The following is a 16384-nucleotide window of genomic DNA, read 5'->3' on the forward strand; positions in this document are numbered from 1 at the left end:
CTAATGGGGTACCTCGGTCCTGGTGCACACAAGGTTTTGTTTGAGCTATCCTAGCATCTCTGGGGTTTGATTTTAAACGTGATTTCACCTCTCCTGCCAGTCTTACTGGGGCTTCTTCTTTGCCTTTGACATAGGGTACTTTTTATGGGTGGGAACCAACCTTCTCCTGTCAATGGTTGTTCAATGGTCAGTTGCAGTTTTGGAGTTCTCTCAGCAGAAGATGAGCACACATTCTTCTGCTTCATGATATTGAAGAGCAACGAGCTCAGGAGGTCACATTTAAAAAATCCGTTGATTAGATTACTGATCTGTGTCATCATACCTGAAGACTCTACACTGTGGGAGGAGGAGTGGCATTATTCTTTCAAGTGTATCCTAAAGGAATCCCTAAAGGAAATCAGTCCTGAATATTCATTGGAAGGAATGATGGTGAAGGTCCAATATTTTGGCCACCTGATGCAAAGAACTGAGTCGTTAGAAAAGACCCTGATGCTGGGAAAGATTGAAGGTGGGAGGAGAAGGGGATGACAGAAGATGAGATGGTTGGATGACATCACTGATTCAATGGACATGAGTTTGAGCAAACTCTGGGAGATAGTGAAGGACAGGGAAGCCTGGAGTGCTGCAGTCCATGGGGTTGCAAAGAGTCAGACATGACTGAGTGACAAAACTGAACTGGTAAAGCTCTCTTGGTTAGAAGTGGAAGTACCTTCCATAAAGGCATCTTGGGAATTGTAGGTTTTCATATATCCTATTGGTACAGAATATCATAGAATCAGTTCTAAGAAGAGTCATACTGAGTGAAGTCAGTCAGAGAAGGAGAAATATCATATATACCCTATATGTGGAATCTAAAAATAAATGACACAAATGAACTTATAAAACTGAAAGGGACTCACAGACTTAGAGAACAAACTTATGATTGCTGGGGGGAAGGATAGGGGAAAGGGATGGTTAGGGAGTTTGGGATGGACGTGTACACACTGCTATATTTAAAATGGATAACCAACAAGGACCTACTTTAAAGCACATGGAACTCCACTGAGTGTTATGTGGTAGCCTGGATGGGAGGGGAATTTTGGGGAGAATGGATACATGCATATGTATGGCTGAGTCCCTCTGCTGCTCACCTGAAACTATCATAGCATTGGTAATTGGTTATATCCCAATACAATATAAATTATTTTAAAGAAGAAGAATGAATGCCAGATTCTAGGAATCACTATTAACTTTCCTTCCAAGGTACCTAACCACATCACAGAAGTCAGAGAACAGAGCTGAAGAATTCACATACCCTGTCTAATTGCAAACATCAAATGTGATAGCTTTCTTCGCAATGCAAGAGGAAAAGGAAAAAAGAAAACACCAATGTAAGAACTATACAATTGAAAAAAGAAAAGTGCCCATGAATAACATTCAAGGGAGAAGGTATTCTTCCTAGAACTATTTACTAATTGGAGAACATATTAGAAATCTGGCATTATAAAGCAGCCTAAGAAAAAGTAGCCTGAAAAGAGAGTGCTATGTGATAAAAGGCAATAGAATAACTTAGAAAGAAAGGATGAAAAAATAACTAAGAGATAAAAAAAGGCTTGTAAAGAAACGAAAATTGCAATAACAGAATTAAAATATGTGCTAGAGACTATAAAAAATAAGATGAATAGTGAATAAATTTTAACACTGATGAGTGTGATACTCTGCAGTATCTCTTCCAGAAAGAAAAAAAAGAAGAAAAAACCATGATATGAACACTGGGAGAAGAAAGATATGTGGTTCATAAAATGAAAATCCTAGCTAAGAATTAAAGTCGTCCCTAGAGAGGAAACCAGACTAATTATAAGAAAACTTTCTAGAGCTAAAAGAAATATCAGTGTGTAGGGTGAAAAGCACCAAACAGACTTCAGGAAATGTTAATTAAAAAAAACATCTGTCGTATTATTATAATGAGGTTTTGAATTATGAAGATAAATAAAAACAAAATGAAACAAAGTTAGTGAGCATCCATAATAATAAAAAGATAGGAACAAGCTAAGTTTGAGAGCAACAAAAAAAAATCAAGCAAGTATCAAATCTCTCTAGTAGCAAATAGAAGGCTATTTGCTAGAAGAAAGAACATCAATCAAGTGTTAATATTAAGAAATGAATGCCAGAGAATTTGATTCAATCAAGTTTTTATCCACACATGACAATCCAGAAAGTCATTCTCTAATGTGTGCTATGTTATCATCAGGAGGTACAATTATGGTGAAATTATGAATAAAGGCTGGTGATGAGTATTTGTAAAACATACTGTTTCTAAAGTGATTAAAATAGCTCTTAAAATATTTGCTTAAATTCCCCAAAAGCCTTGGGAAACAAGCATTTGGTAAGATTTATGGCCTCTCTATTTAGAGAAACTAAGATTTAGTTTGATTGTCATAACAATCAGAATCTCACTAATACAAACAGAGTCAGGATTCTTATTTTCTGATTATTGATGCAGAGTGCACTAATTATCAGATTATTCTTTCTATTTTTTATTTAATTTTCGGAAGTTGCTATAATAAAAACAAGCAAAAAAACAAATCATCTTGAAAGGTTAGGTTAGTGCCTATGTTTCATTAGAAGCTTTCTTCAGATTCCATTAACAATCTTGTCAACTACAACAGAGAAATTCCTTCAACAATAATGGTTTCTTAGTTTTTTTAGGTCCTAAGTATATGCCAGGCACTGTTCTAGGCACTAGGGCTTAAGAAACAGAACTAAAGTAAAAAAAAACCAGGTGTTTGTGTCTCCAACCATCAAGAGTCAGGGGGAGGAGGATTTCCCTTGTGGTCTAGTGGTTAGGACACTGTGCTTCCCTGGTCAGGAAACTAAGATCCCACACATTGTGGAGCATGGCAAATAAATAAAATGCAAGCATCAAGAAAGCAGGATCAAATCTCTAAAAAAGAAAAGAAAAAAAGAATCAAGGAAATCATTCCTTGGCTATAATTATGATAAATCATGATAATTAAAAAAAATAATCAAAATCATGATAATCAAAAAATCACAATAATTAACATGCCAGCTATGGTAATTAACAAAGTTCATCTTGAGTGTGAGGGTACAACTGTTACAGCATGAGGAAAACCAAAGGTATGAAAGGTGAGCAAATAGAAAAAATTGCTGATGGAGAAAACAAATTATTGAGGGCACAGAACAGAAAGTGTCCTTTCTAAGGGCACTTTAAAAACTATCTTTAGGACTATTTTAGAAGTTTAACCCAAAGACTTAAAAGAAAATTTGGTGTTCAGTCACTAAGTCATGTCCATCTATTTGTAACCACAGGGACTGCAGCACTCCAGGCTTCCCTGTCCTTTACTATCTCCCAGAGTTTGCTCAAACTCATGTCCACTAAGTCAGTGATGCCATCCAATCATCTCATCCTCTTTTGCCCCCTTCTTCTCCTGTCCTCAATCTTTCTCAGGGTCGGGGTCTTTTCCAATGAGTGGGGTCTTTTCCAGTGAATAGGCTCTTCGTGTCAGGTGGCCAGAGTATTGGAGCTTCAGCATCAATCCTTCCAAAGAATATTCAGGATTGATTTCCTTAGGATTGACTGGCTCGATCTCGTAGCTGTCCAAGAAACTGTCTAGAATCTTCTCTAGCACCAAAGTTCGAAAGCGTGAATTCTCCGGTGCTCAGATGTGGCTTGCTTTAGTTATAGAAGCCAGATTTGTTCACAGGACTCTCAAGAGTTTTCTGTTACAGCTCTTTTTTCATTTGTATGCCAAAATATATTCCAAATATTCTGGATTAAAGAATAAAATGCAAAAATAGTTTAGAGAAAAATATAAATAAATATTTATTTGATTTCCTGATGGAGAAGAAAGTTTACCATAAAGTAAAAGATTTCTAGATTAGTCTATGTTAAAATGCAAATTCTTTTTTGGTCCAAAACACTATAAAAAAATCAAACAGTAAAGAACAAACATAAAAATTAAAATAAACTATAGCAGACAACAGGTTAGGATTCTTAATATTAAGAATTCTCCCGTGGCGGATTCATGTCAATATATGGCAAAACTAACACCACAGTTCAAAAGCATCAATTCTTCACACTCAACTTTCTTCACCGTCCAACTCTCACACCCATACATGACCACTGGAAAAACCATAGCCTTGACTAGACAGACCTTTGTTGGCAAAGTAAATTCTCTATTTTTTAATATGCTATCTAGGTTGGTTATAACTTTCCTTCCTAGGAGTAAGCGTCTTTTGATTTCATGGCTGCAATCACTATCTGCAGTGATTTTGGAGCCCCCAAAATTAAAGTCTGACACTATTTCCACTGTTTCCCCATCTATTTCCCATGAAGTGAGCAGGAGGAGAAGGGGACGACAGAGGATGAGATGGCTGGATGGCATCACCGACTCAATGGAGATGAGTTTGAGTAAACTCCGGGAGTTGGTGACGAACAGGGAGGCCTGGCGTGCTGCGATTCATGGGGTCACAAAGAGTTGGACACGACTGAACTGAGTTGATGGCAAAATCAATACAGTATTGTAAAGTAATTAGCCTCCAATTAAAATAAATAAATTTATATTAAAAAAATAAGAATTATCAATAATAAAATATATTTAAAATTGTGTATATAAATTTAATGCAATTAATTTGTATTTAAAATATAAAACTATATGAATTCTTACAAATAAAAAGTATAAACAATGGGCAAAGGACATGAAGAGCTACTCAAAAGAAAATTTGTGGAAAATAAAATGTTTCATTTTAATTAATAATTTATTAATTAAATTCAGATTAAAACAAGCCATATACCATATCTGAGCTGGGGGAAATACTATGATAACCTCCAGGCTAAATCATGAGCTGAGAGTCATGCCCTTACACTATTGGTTGTAAATAGGTAAAGCCCTTCAGGGGAGAAATTTGGCAATATATATGAAGATCTGAAATACTTCCATACTTTTATTTATTCATTTTTAAAACTTCAATATTTAATAGAGGATTAACTGACTTAATTTCAATATATAATCACTAAAAGAAGAGAGAAATGGAAACCATAGAGAAAAGTAAAGGCACATACATCTTCAAATTGGGCTGACAGATCTCCAGACTTCAAAATAGCCTGAGAAGTCCTGAGTAACAGCAATCTGGAGTCCCAGTTGGGAGATTTCTGGGCAGTGTATCCACTCCATGGGTGAGACTTCAAATTGTAGTTTCAGGGGCTCCCACTTATAATTCCAGACTGCAAACAGATATTATCATCAGTTTGCACACAAAAATGCAGCTCTAGTTTTATTTTAACATTTTTTGCACAGAATCAAGTAGTGTCCAGGCAACTTAGAAGCAAGATCAGAGGCCTGCTCTCCAACTTCTGAAGCTTGAACAATCCTCCATTTTAATTTCCCTAACAGTTGCCCTCAGGAATGTTTAGGTTGAAGAGCATAGGAATGAGGCAAAATAACAAAAGCAGTCTTTTTAAATCTACGTTGAATGACAATTCCAGATTGTCAATAGAAATAAAGTGATCCAAGAAACAAGTAATGGGTTAAACAATGCAGCAAACAATTTTTGAATAAGGGATTTAGTAAAGAAACAGTCTCACCATGAAAGAGAAGTATGTTTTTGTACATCAACTCTTACATCTATTAACTTATTTGCAGCAACAGTAGTAACAACAGAATACTCTATCAAGGTATAGTTAGGCTTGTCTATGAAATTTGGTAACTCTTTGGCTTCTTGCAAAGTCTTACATAAGCATTCTAAAGGGAAGCTAATACTGGGAATAGAAAGAGTTTGGAAATAACATTTGAGTCCACAATACCTGAGTTTTCCTGGTATTTTCCTGAGTTTTCCTTCCAATATAAATGATCAAATGTGTTGTGAGTGTGTGCTAAGTCGCTTCAGTAGTGTCTGACCCTTTGCAACCCCATGGATGATAGTCCACCAGGCTCCTCTGTCCGTGGAATTCGCCAGGCAAGAATACTAGAGTGGGTTGTCATTTCATTTTCCTAGGGGATCTTCCTGACTCAGGGATTGAGCAGGCAGGCTTTATCACTAGCACCACCTGGGAAGCCCAAACAGTTAGGCATCTGGAAAAGGGGGTTCCTAACTGATAGGTGGAGATAGTTTCTAAATCATTGGTTAAAATACATACAAACTGAGGAGCTATTTAAAAAAATACTATAGTATTTAGGGAAGATAGTCCATTCACAATAGTTGGTGGAGTTCTCTAATATTATGTAAGGTTCCCAAATGCAAGAAGTTGGTCCAGATAGCAGTCCCCCTATAGCTTTGCCATAGTCTATCAGTAAGTCAGTACAATTATTAAAGTAACACATGAAATTGGCACATAATACTAGTGTTCAAGGCTTGAGCTATAATTTTAACCTGTGCTGTGTAATCTATCAGACAGATAAAGTTTGTCCACAGAAAGGCAAAGTTCAGAAAACAGGCCTTATTTGCTGGGCAGGTGAAGTTAACCTGAGTTTGGGTCTGGCTCATGTTTCACAAGCTGAAAATTCCCTAATAACTTTCTTCATATTTTTATTTTAATTGTAGCATATTCTTGAGTATTGAGGCATGAATGACAATCCACATTACATTCAGGCTTCCAAGAATAATTTCGATCCTGAGCCCCCTGTATGCTGCTTTTTCTCCCAGATGGCCACATTTTGGGTGTGCCCACTAAGTCAAACCTTTTAAGTCACTGGAGTCTGGATCAACTTTTACTGCTTGGATTCAGATTTGTTCATATCACCAAATTGGGCCGACCAACACCCAGACTAAAAACTGCACTGGCAAGTCCCAAGTAACAGCAATCTGGAGTCCCAGTTGGGAAAGAGTCCCGGGCAGTGTGTCCATTTCACGGGTGAGACCTCAAATAGCAGTTTTAGGGATTCCCACTTATCATTCCAGGCTGCAAACTCACTTCAATACTTTTAGATGCAATAACTCAACTTCTAGGAATTTATCTGAAGGAAATAATCAGAGATGCATTCAAAAATGTAAAGATATCTGTAACAGTAATTGCAAAATTCTGTGAACAACTTCAATGTACACTACTAGTAGACTGGTTTAAAAATAAAGGCACATTTCTATGCTAGATTACTTCTCAGGCATTAATAATTTTCAAGAACTAATTGGACCAATGACAATAGTAAATAGAAAGGATCATCATACAAAATTATACTTACAATGTATGTTTACAAGTTGATTGAAATTTTATTTTACACATACTCATATGAATGCATGCGTGCTCAGTTGCTCAGTCGTGTCTGACTGTTTGTGAACCCCTGGACTGTAACCCACCAGGCTCCTCTGTCCATGGGATTTTCCAGGCAAGAATATTGGAGTGGGTTGCCATTCCCTTTTCCAGGGGACTTTCCCAATCCAGGGATAGAACCCAAGTCTACTGTATCTCCTGCATTCGCAGGCAGATTCTTTATCACTTTTGTATATATTCTTTTGTATATATGTACATATATTATATAGGTATAATATATAGATATATGTGTAATATAGCAGCATTTTAATGATTATTACTGGAAGGGATGATTATCCATGATTTACATCTTTTATATTCATCTATTTTTTCCACATTTTATACAAAGAATCTCTGTTACTTTCAGACCCAGGACCGATGCTATTTTAAAAGCACCAATTTTGGTATTGGTCTCTTCTGCTACCTTCACAAGCTTCCTTTCTGTCCTGATGCACCAGAAGAGGGCGCCTCAGCCTCTTCCCACTCACATAAAGCTGGATTACCAGGTAGGTCAGGGATGCTGCCCAGGTCAGTAAGGATTCTAACTTGAGGTGTCTCCCTTTCCTTGGTGGCCACATTCCTTTTCTGCGTCTCCTAGAAATTTGTATAGAAGAGGTTTATTTGAATGCCCCCATGAAAGTTTCTTTTGATTTGTTTCAAATAGAACCCAATGTTTTTGACTTGTGCTTGTCATCCTTTTGCTCTGGTTCCACCTTGGCAGCTGCTAGAAATCAGGAGTCTTTCCTCAGTAAGAGAAGATTAGGGCAAAGCATGACTCTCGGCCATGGCTTTGCCTTCCAAACCACAAGCAGATTTGTGGACATGACCAGATTCACACCTGCAACATAACTGCAGTACCTGAACCTTCCTTTGCTTCTTAAAAAGTACCTGCTATTATTCATGGTATCAGTTAGGGGGCAGCAGATATCCTGGCATGCTTTGCAGTCCAAGGGAGAATTCCAGTTTGAAGATCCTGAAGTTGCTATGTATTGGATGACTATTTTACATTAGGAGTATGGTCTGGCAGCTCTTTCCTGCATCAGCTGATAATTTTGGGGAGCCAAACCTCTCACCAAGTAGAGTGCTTGTAATTTAAAGCTGAGCAAAGGTGAACCTAAGTAATAAACTGTCCTGTGTAATTACTGCACTGTGCCTCACCGAGTCAGTTTCATCACTATCTAAATATTACAGAGCCGCAGACTTTTCTTTTGGTCTATCATTCTGTCTCTCACACATGCCTAAGTAAACTTTATTTTGACTCCTTAAAACACTGTCAGGATGGGACTTCAAGTAAAGACAGGAGTGGAAATACCTATAAAGTTGCTTCTGCAAGGGCCCAAGTCTAAGAGGATGAAGTATAACTTGGCCTTGATAAAAACTTTTTTTTCTGATGTATGCATATTACAGACATGCTCCTTTTTCAAATATGTAGAGGTAGGGGGCACCCACAATTTGTTCAAAATGTTTTAAAGAAACAACAGTGTCTCAAGTCTGAACTCTTGAGCATCTTTAAACTAGTTTCTTTTTGACTTAAGTCATATGTTATTTTTTAGTTGTCAGAGCTCCCTCATCTGATAAATAGGAGATAGGGAAACTGGGCCACAGAGAGGCAGACTGACTAGTAATGGTCAAGCCAGTAACAGGGTCAAAACGTGCAATCAGGGCTGGCCGGACCAGTTTGCCTTAATGCCTTTTCATAGCACATTTTCTCATCTTGCCAGGGCCCTACACAGCAGTTTCCAGAGAGGTCAGTTCAGTCAGCAAAGCCTTTTAGAGAAAGAAGTAATACTAGTGAGTAACGTTAACTCTGTGCCAGGCATTTTTCTTTATGCCTTGCAGGTATTAACTCATTGATTCCTCACAACGATCCTATGAAGGAGAGGCTAGTATTATTAGCACTCAATGAGAGCTAAGTTACCAATACGGAATCTGCCCAGCATCCCGCAGCTTGAAGGCAACCCAGTCCGTCTAGCTGCAGGGCCCACAACTTAACTACCACCTTTAAGCGCATCATCCAATGGTGCTTTTCACAATTCAGATCCCTGGGGTGCAGAGATTGTGTCCTTGGTGATCATGAGATCCTGGGGAGCTGCATCTACCCACGTCCTTCTGGTCCTCCTCAGGATGAGCTGTCCTCTCCAGTCAGAGTTTAGAGTAAACCAAGAGTTAATTGGGATGTGATGGTTCTAGAGATCAACTCCATCTTCATCTTAAGACCAGGAAAAGCTGTTTTGAGCAGGACCATCCTCCTTGGGACAAGGAAATTTGGTGAGGTTTGGCCTCTATATGCCTCTACCTGAGAGCTAAGCTTTTCTCTGGGAGTTTGAATTTTAAGGTTAGGGATGATGGCTCAGAGGGGGAAAGTGTGAATTGGTAATCGCTTTCATATGACACTTGAGAGATGTTATAATAAAGCTGAGTAAATTGGAGCATGAGTTAGCCGGCCCTTTGCCTAATGATGTCACCCACTTTCTGCTTCCTCCAGCCTATGATTAATAAAAGGGGATTATTACAGTAACTCACTCCTAGTGGGCAGTAGTGACTTCAGCACCAGCTGAGCAAACTGACTACATTTAGTTGTGCGTGTGCATGTGGGCAATTTTTTTTCCCTGTGACTAACATGAAACTAACAGCATCTAGTAAAACAAAAGCTCCTTGAAATTTGGGGAACTTATTGGGTGAACTTTTTACTCCAGGGATCACAGTTTTAATTACTCTCATTTCATACTTTACTGAGGCAAAAGCAGGATTGGCTTCGCGTCCCCATTTCTTAAGTGATCACAAATTCACCCCTGGCTTGTTGGAAAAGAGGTGTTCTGAAGCTTTTTTTCCTTCTGATACATTGTCTCTTCCTTCCTCTATCATCCCATCCCATCTTTAAAGAGGAACTTGGTGAGTATCCAGAAAAGGGGGACAGGGGCTGTAAGTTAATTTTTGAAAGTCTAAGGCTAGTGTAGACTCCAGGGATTTCAGTGAAACTCTCCAAATACTGTACTTAATTATAGTGTGCTTTCCCAAGTTGATAAAGACTAACGGAAGTCCTGCCTGCCAAGGCACCTTTGCAAACTTGACCTTCCTAAAATTAGAGTAGGGCACCTGTAAATATTTACTAACCAAGCCACGGTGTCAGTGTCTGTGAAAGTACATCGTGCCCAGAGCAAGGGCACTCGTGTCATGCAGGCCCGGATGGGCCTTGGGGGTGCTCCAATAGAAGGGTAGAACCTTTGGACTCTCTATCAGCACAGGAGGGAGGTAGCGATTCATTGATTTAAAAAAAAAAATACACACAGGACTTCCCCATTCTTTTCTGTGTCTTCCCTCCAAAGCGACAACTTGGGAGCAGGTCGTGGGGGTATCTTTGTGGATGGGCAACATTGGATTAGGATCAAGATTCCTTCCTTTATGAGTCTAATGGCGTCTGTAGGCTAAGCTTCTGCGTCCTCCAGGCAGCAACATGGAACTTTCAACCCAAGGGGATCCAGGTGAGAGCCATAATTATGGCGATTTGTTATTCGTTCCTTTGCAAGCATTGTTCATCATCTTCTGGGGCAATAGGAAGAGCAACCAGATGTTCCCTGATTGGATTAGAACTGACTTTTGATAAACATTTTCGAAATATATGTTGGTTAGTAAGGCCTTTGAGGGCATATTTATTCCATGTGCATTAGTGTTAGTGTTGCTTTTATTTCTTTTTCAATATCTATTTTTCTCTAGAGGCTATAACTGTGTATTTCTCTCTCTAGATTGAGTTTTTCACCAGGACTAAATAATTGCTTCTTGGGAAGAAATCCAGGCTTTTCTGAATCATTTGGAAGTGGATGGAAGTCTTTGGTTCTAAAATAACCATCTATTGCAGAGACTAGATTCAGGTGTTGGCGTTGATGAGATGGCGTCTGAGTGTCTAAGATGTTCCCCTCTTGCTTTGTTCATCTCAGAACTTTCTCTGACTGACCCTCTCCTCTCTGGATAACCCAGGTTACTTAGGAACTAAGTGATAAGCCTGGAGAGCTGGCCTTATTGCGCGGAGATCAACATTTCACATCTAAGCTAGATGGATCCAGCCAAATTCCCTTTTGTGGGTTTTGCCAGCATTTGTTGATGATGCGGATTATTTTCTGTGATACGGGCTCCTATACAATATTTCCCCCAGTCCTCACAGGAGAGCAGCACCTGAAGGGGCATGGCCTTCCTTGAACAGTCATACCACTTCCTTTACAAAGGAAGTTTGGAGGACATAAAGTTGCTTGGAACATGCATTAGGATTTAGCAAAGCACTGTTTTCTCTCTGTGGATATTGATTGGGTGTCATTCCCCCAAGGTATTAAACAAATAAAATCAGCCACATCATATTTGCTTGCACTGGGAGCAAGGCATGGTAATCTCGCTTTTGCGAATTTCACTTCAGGGAATTTGCTAGTGAGTGGATTTCTCAGATACTGACTTGCTCAAATGAATAACTCATTCCTCATTCCCTTTTTGTCTTCCATTATCTGTTGCCTCCTAACTGCTTGGGTGGGGGCCAATTCATCCCGCTTTGCTGCCGATCACCAAGTTTCTGCTTTTGGTTCGAACATAAAGCCAGAAGCAAATACTTGGAGGCCTCCCTGGAAAGTTGGTGGGGATGCTGGAGAAGTACGCTTGCTGTGTCAATATCCGCTGTACGGTGCAGGCTTCCGGGAATCAGGAAGCCCAAGACATACAAGGAGGCAGAATCACTTGAATGATTCCTCTCTTGCATAGATGCCGAGCCCCCTTGGAGCATGGATGGGAAGGAAATTAGGTGAAACTTTGGAATGATAACTCAAAGTCAGGGTTTCTCCACTGCAGAGGAGTTAGCATTTGGGGTCAGATGATTTGTCTGCAGAGACGGCTGTCAGATGCATCATCAGACTGTTTAGTGGCATCACTGGCTTCTACCCACTAGAGGCCCTCTTTCCCAGTTACACCAAGCAAAAATGTCTTCAGCCATGGCAGTATGTCTCCTGGGGAGCAAAATCATCACAGTTGAGACCCACTGCTGTAGATGGGATGATAACAGTTTATCTACTGAGGTTTTTCTTTCTTTTTTTCCCTTAATCATTTTAATTCTAGCATCTAGGTTTCCTTGGTTCAGGTAAGGCACTTCCAACTACTCTTAAAACAGAGTAGTTGCACATAGCACAAGGCCTTGTGGGATATTCTGGTGGCTCGAAATAAACGGGATGCTTAGGAATAAGAATTTTAGATTAACTATTTCTGATCCTGTTGTGTTCTAATGAATTTTGGAGGACTTTTTATTAAAAATTTATTTTATTGAAGTATCGTTAATGGACAATGTGTTAATTTCTACTGTACAGCACAGTGAATCATTTATACATATATATGCATTCTTTTTCATATTCTTTTCCATTATGGTTTATCACAGGATATTGAATATAGTTCCCTATACTATACAGTAGGAACTTGTTGTTTATTCGTTCTATAAAACAAGAGTTTGCATCTATTTATCCCAAACTCCTAATCCATCCCTTGGAGGAATTTTCATGTTTCCCTCTTCCTCTCTATTGAGTTGTGTTTGTTCATTGATTTGACAAGCAAACAGCTTCCTAGTTCAGTTCAGAATGTGAAATGCTCATTCTTCCTTGTCCCAAATCTCTCTTCCTAACCCAGCGCCCAGGAGATGGGCAAACTCTGGCTGTCCAGGAAACAGGCAGGGATTGCCAGTTCCCTATTCAACCCAAACCATTCGATGAGACTCCGGAAATCGCCCAGCAGCAAATACCGCTCTGGATCCCGCCCACGTTTTCTGGATCCGGAGAGGCGCTGCCTCTCGAGGGAGTCACCGCTCCCCACGGAGGCAAGGTTTTCCTGCCTGGAGCCCAGAATAACACGTCAGCTGCTGAGAACACCTCGAATCTTATTGATTTCTCCCTCTAGTCACGTTTTCTGTTCGGTTTCCCAGACGGGGGGATGAACCAGAAATCATGCTTTTGGGGGAACAGATTTTTCATAGGAAGGAACTAAAACACCCTGAGTCGTCAGCAGCCTAGTCAGTGCTGTGAACCCCCCAGCCTCGTGCCATTTCGACTGAATCCGATGACAAGGTCCCAGTCACCTGCTTGGGGCGTTCACGCCTCCTAGTGGATTTTTTTTTTTTTTTTTTTAAACAGAATAACAGCAGAGCCAAAGCGTGAGCAGCAGCTAAAACAACAGAGCCATGAACAAAACAGTCCCCTTTTCTAGGCCTGTCTCCTTGTTCCAGGAGTAGTGAGCAAAGAGACCAATTAATAGCATGGATGGAAGCCGAAGGACAGACGGTTTGCTTGAGAAGGAAAATGAACATTCTCGCTCCTTGATCTATGCCAACTTTGCACGGGGCCAGCTGCTGCCACGGGTAAACTCCACTATAGGTTAACCGTGCCCCAAGGTGTGTGTCACGGCGGTCCCAGGATGGCACAGGGACTCTGGTCTCTCCCTCGCTCGCTCTGTTGAGCTCTTATCCTTAAACGAACTTGGTTTTTTGACCAGCTCACTAATTGTGATTGAAAACACCAGCTTTCCCAGCAAGGCACAAGCCCTGGAGTTTAGCAGCAGCAAGACAGGCCCTAATTGCTCCATTTACATAAAAGTAGAAACATACAACTTCTAAATATAGATCTCTGGCACATCGCGCCTTTTGCAATTACAGTAAAATAAGGTACCACAGTTTCCCTCCCGGCTCCTCGAAGCAAGCTGCTCCACCGGGTTCTCCAGGGGCCGCTTCTCCAGGCGAGAACAGAGCCCTGCAAAAGGCTCCAGCGAAGAGTCGAGGAGCTTTGTGAAGGAGTCAGTAAATCAGGCCTCCTGCACTAGGTGAAAAGCGCGGTGGCAGCCGGCCACCGTGCTAGCGCTGTGGCGGGGAGGACCGGGCTCCGCGATCCGAAAGGGGACAGAGCTGGCGGGGCGGGAGCGCTCCCCGCGCGCCTCTGTCCGCCTGGGAGCCAGCCCGCAAGTCCCCTTCCTGGTCCCTGACATTGGCCGTGGCTTTCAGTCTTGGCACTGATAACTGGGTTCAGAGATTCCCAGCTGCACTTACTGATCAGTGATTTCCCTCCCCCCTCCCTCTCTGAATTCTCTAGCTGCCAAAAGGGGGGAAAAATCAAGAGCTGCTCTTAAAAGAAGTTGCCCTTGCTGGTGCTCCGGGTAAAAATAGAGGCGGCCGCTGCGCAAGGCTTGGCCCAGACTCCAGCCCCGCGAGCCGAGCTCGAGCAGCGGCCGCGATCCGGCGTGATCCCCGGGAGCTGCCAGCAGGTGTTGCTCAAGGTACAGTAGCAGGCCGAGCAGCGGGCCCGCAGGGCCGGGGTGGGGGAACTGGGGCGCGGGGGGAGGGGGCAGGAAGTGAAAGAGAAACCAAGTCGAGGAAGGAACAGGAGATGCTGATCAGGAGCTGGGCGGACCAGCTCCTCCACTCCCCGGAGCCCTGGAGTCCGGCAGGGAAAAGATCATTCCCCCATCCACAAGAGTCGACAGAAGTTATTTTAACCTGCCTGCTTCCTCTACCACCCCCACCTCATTTCCACTGAGTGAGGAGGCATTTCCCGCGTGGCTCAGCTCTGAGGTTGGGGATTCAGGTGGAGAATGACATCACAGCTGGTGGGCTGACCTAGGCAGGTGGGCACTTTGGTGGCATTCGTGGCCAACGCGATCTGAGTCACCCGCGAGAGAGGGTGGCTTCTTTGGTCGGGGTGCTGCATATTCCTGTGACACATATGTTCAGAGAGAGGCACCAGGAGATCTTTATCACCCAGTGTTTTCTGAGCACGTGCTTGATCCTGCAGTGGAGTAGGTGGATCCCACTTTACAGATGTGCACACTGAGGCCTGAGGTTATCTGGTTAGTAAGCAGTGGAACTGGGGTCTCATCCAGGTTGATTTGTGCCCCGAAATTCATAAACCTGGTGCTATTTCCAGGACACCAGGGTTCATGTGGGGAGGAGGGGTGAATTTAGATGCCCCCTCCCACCCGCCAGGGCTCATCCAAAAAGGATGGGGAAGTTCCTTTCTTATAGAGAGGTTGGATCCATCCAGTTCAAACCTGATGGGCAGCTTTGGCCTTAACCAACACTGATCCTGTTTCTATCTTTGCTTCTCAGATTCCTTCTGTTTCTCTACAACCTAACATTTTATTTCCTACTTCATTTCTGAATATGCAATTCTCAGACTACTCTGCCCCACCCCAGTATACAGTTCAGCACCTACACGTGCTCTGTTTAGCCAAGACAGACCCCTTGAGACAAACTTCTGGTGTCCTAAAGGAACCTGCTTAAACTGCACATCAGGAGACCAGAGTCTCTATATTTTGCTTGTGGGCACAGTGAAAAGTTTATTTTATGCATGTTAAATCCTGCATACAAAACAACATATCTGGTCATATGGCTTTCATTAGCTCCCAATTTTGCACATTTTATTCAACTTGTCATGAATACCCGACTTAGGCTTCAGCTATGCTTCTTCTAACAACCCTTCTCCAGCATTCTTGTCTGAGAATTCCTTCCTCCTGTGTTATCCCTGACTAGCTAACACTGCCTTTTCCCTCCCCCAGAATACCCTGACCAACTTAACTCCAGTTTCAAGAAATGTTCACTTTTTTTCATTAATCTCATGTTATATTTGTAACAATTTAGAAATCATAGGACTTGAAGTTCTGATAAAGAAGAATCATGTAGGAGATTCTTTTTCTTTTCTTTTTCTTCTAGTTAGGTTGGGATTCTAAAGGCTTGGGAAGCATACTTATAAAGTTCACTAGCAGAGAGTGACTATTTCCAAAGTTCTCGGTGATAAATGATTTATAAAGCAGGTATTCAATTTCAAGATGTAAAATAATAGTGTAAGTCAGAAGAGGGAAGAACATCATCCCATAGGGATACATATTTCCCTTGGCTTTTTCTCAATAAAACATCTTATTTTTAAAAATTAAGTTTTTCAAGATGTTAAATAATGCTGTAAATCAGGGGAGAGGCGATCATCCCATATAGGTATACATATTTTCTTATTTTTTTCCTCCCTGGAATATCTTATTTAAGAAAGTAAAATCAGAATCTCTAGGAAAAGCACTGTGAACTTTCTTCCCTGTAAGAAACAATAAAATACTTTGTAAACAGAGGCAACTTCATGAAGTAACAGA

The sequence above is a fragment of the Dama dama genome, chromosome 18 (assembly GCF_033118175.1).
Source record: "Dama dama isolate Ldn47 chromosome 18, ASM3311817v1, whole genome shotgun sequence".
NCBI lineage: Eukaryota > Metazoa > Chordata > Mammalia > Artiodactyla > Cervidae > Dama > Dama dama.